The sequence below is a fragment of the Bombus fervidus genome, chromosome 11 (genome assembly GCF_041682495.2).
Source record: "Bombus fervidus isolate BK054 chromosome 11, iyBomFerv1, whole genome shotgun sequence".
In the NCBI taxonomy this organism is placed as follows: Eukaryota; Metazoa; Arthropoda; class Insecta; order Hymenoptera; family Apidae; genus Bombus; species Bombus fervidus.
This window is the reverse complement of record NC_091527.1, coordinates 4213373-4216615: the sequence shown is the minus strand read 5'-3', so window position 1 is coordinate 4216615 and position 3243 is coordinate 4213373.

Genomic DNA, 3243 nt, shown 5'->3' with positions numbered 1-3243 from the left:
TTACTCTTTCGGTATCTTTTAAGAAGGCGTATCTCACGATTAATCTCGCTAGGGGATCGCGTGGTATAAAGCGAGCCTTCGTTGGCCTTTCTCTAATTGCCGCTGGCTGCTCTACTCCTCAGAGAAAGAATCACCAAGTGAACGACCTGAGAGGGTTGCACGCCCGGCCAAGATATATTTCGTAGTTGGAACTGATATTTTTCTGGATATTATTTCAAGCCAGAGTAAACGAGGAGACGCTCTGTTATTTTTGATTTCACAAATTACATTTGTGGATTTCAGCGAACTCTTCGCTACGAAAGCCAAAGTATAAAGTGTTTCGTAACAGGTGGACGGTGAGGTAATGAAAAAAGTTAGGATAAATGTGTATTTTACTCGATCTTTTTATCGAGTCGTAGTCGCTTTTTGTATTTCAAGAACGATATAGAAACTTATTGCAATTTCTCGTATTATAGAAAATTATTACAACTTTCATTGGATAGGAACCTGGCAATTACTAAATAGATTAGAATTAGTAAATAGATTTTCGAAGATGATAGTACCATGATAGAATACGATAAACATTACTAGACAAAGCATGTCTATTCGAATTATTTTTTCGAATAAATTTAAATTAATTTAAAGGAGTCAGATATTGCTTTATTTACTTCATTTTTTTATTTAAGCTTGCTCAAATCTCCAGATGAGATTTATGTAGTTGTAAAATATTGATACGTATCTGTTTAAACGTTGAAATTGCATTTCTGTAAGATGCCACATATAAACAGCTAGAAAGTTACAATCAGGTATTCGTTTCAGCCTCTAAATTTTATAACAAGTTCTATAATACATCTGCCTTGGATATTTTATACATTTTATGTATTATATTCATTTTTCATTTTCACATTTCCGATACACGTATAAACATCCGCAGTATAAATATTACATTGCTAAATAAGATATTGACGTATTGATGTTGATAAAATTCAAACTTCAAACAATAACTCGATGAAAACCTCGTTTCAGGGCTCATTTTCGTTATCATGTTCATTTTCCCATCCATCCTTCGCTACTCGAAGGTACTTCTCTGTCTTAATTGCCCCATTGTTCGCGATATTCGTCCTCCACGCGTACGCGAAGAAGGGGCAGAAAAAGCAGCCGAGAAGAAAGCGGTGAGAAGTGGGGAGAGGAAAAATCTTTTCGCCGTTCATCCTCGCCACTTCACTCGCGAGCACTTCGCCGCCGTTTCAGTGACGCGTTGCACCTTTTTATTGGCACGCGTACTGGTTTACTTTCTTCTCTCTCTCTCTCTCTCTCTTTTCGAGTTCCCGGGACTCCCGTTATTCACACCGCTCATTGTACTTCGAGTGCGACTGCAAACGCGCCGCGGACTCTCTCGACAAGAATGCAATTTCTGCAATGACTTTTTTCCAAACTGATATAGCCACCGATTCTCTCCTTTCTTCTCTTTCCCCTTTTCCGATTAAATTGAAATAAAATTGTTTTCCTCCCTTTGTCGTTTCGTAATTACTTTTATTGCTTGTTTTATTGCTTGTTCGATAAGCAGTATAGCACAGTAGATGAACTGGAAAATAGATTAAATGATTTCATAGAATAACTTGCAGGGAAATCTCGCGATAGATTCTGTACTATATGGAACATACTTCTGTCTTACTTCCGTGCAAAATCGTTTGTTTTGATATGGTACAAATCGTAAAGCTTAAAGTTGTACAGGAGTTTTGTAATTACTTTTATCGCTTGTTTTAATACTTTTTGAAACAGTAAGGGCAGTGTCGAATCGAAAAGTTGACTTAATGATTTCGAGAGACAATTCGTAAGACGTCACGTCAGCGGCTGCAAGTGACGGAACAATTTCAGTGTGCAAGCTGATTCTGGTAATTTGCGCAATCGTAGCTTGATTGTTCGTCGAGTTAGGCCTAGTTGTCTAGCTAAGTGAAACGCAATTGCCCTGCAACTGTGTAACTAAATTTCCAAGACTGATGACATTGCGCTAACTGAGTTATTAGGGACAAAAATCTGTCTTTCTATAATAGGAAAGGAAATACAATCTCCTTTACCACTAGTATCAACACCAACGGAAGGAGGAATTATTTACAAGTAATTACCGGGCTTCCCGTTTCAAATGCTAGACTTCCGTACTACACTCCCTTCATTTCCAGGAAGGAAGACATGGGACCCTTGCAATTCTATGGAACTAACCTCGCAACCCTTCTCATTATTCACTTAATTCATTCGTAAGAAATCGTTTTCCAACTTAATTCTGCTACGATTACCACATCGTATTGTACATCGTATATCACATTACATCGTGTATTATGTTATTACCGCACAAACGAGGTACAGAGAAAATATTTCTATGAATTAAGAGAATTGAGTTTGTTATAGTATTACGAATACTTTGATCTCTGCAAATTTTATATTACTGTAGGATCTGAACGAAAGAAAAGATATAGCCAAAAGAATATTAGTCGGATCTTAGAAATTCCCTTTCACAACCAAATGTCAAGGATCACAATCTAATGACACATTTGAGTCGACCAAGGATAAACAATTCCAAACGAACATAATTATTAACGTGGTTTACATTTTAAATGACGCTCCTAAAATAATTACGTAATCTTTTAAATCCTTTTCAGAATCGAATATCAAAAGTCAATAGTCTCCTCCCCGTCAGTAAATCAACTAAAACGAAAATTCCAGACGTAATGTAGTGTCAACATTCTCGACGATTTGATCAAACGCTTAACTTAAAAAATCAACACTTGTTTTATGCTTGGTAATCGATGTAACAAGATGCCCGGTGTCGCCTCTCCAGCAAGATGGTCGAAGGTTGTTCCGCGGAGAGGCGTATTTTCTCCCGACACCTTCATTCCTCGTCTGGCATAATTACACTCGTCAGACTTGTCCCCCTTTGGGTCTCGTTTCTCCGCGAAAAACGAGAGCGAAAAAAAGAAGTGCGCGCGGAATGTCTGGGAAGAGTGAAACGGAAGGAAAGGGTTGGGCGGTTCACGAGGAGGCCCGTTATCGTGTTGATAACGGCTAGGGACACGGTGCGCGAAACAGGCGACATTCATTAATCGACGCCGCAGCGTCGTCGCCTTTTAAGCGCAAAAGCTTTTGCGTCTCATTAGTGTGACACCGAGAGAGGGTTGCTCCGAAGTGGAGCCACGCCAGCGCCACTTCACATTCACCACTTTCCCTCTTTCCCTTCGACCCTTTTTCAGTCCGCAGTGGCGTAGTCAG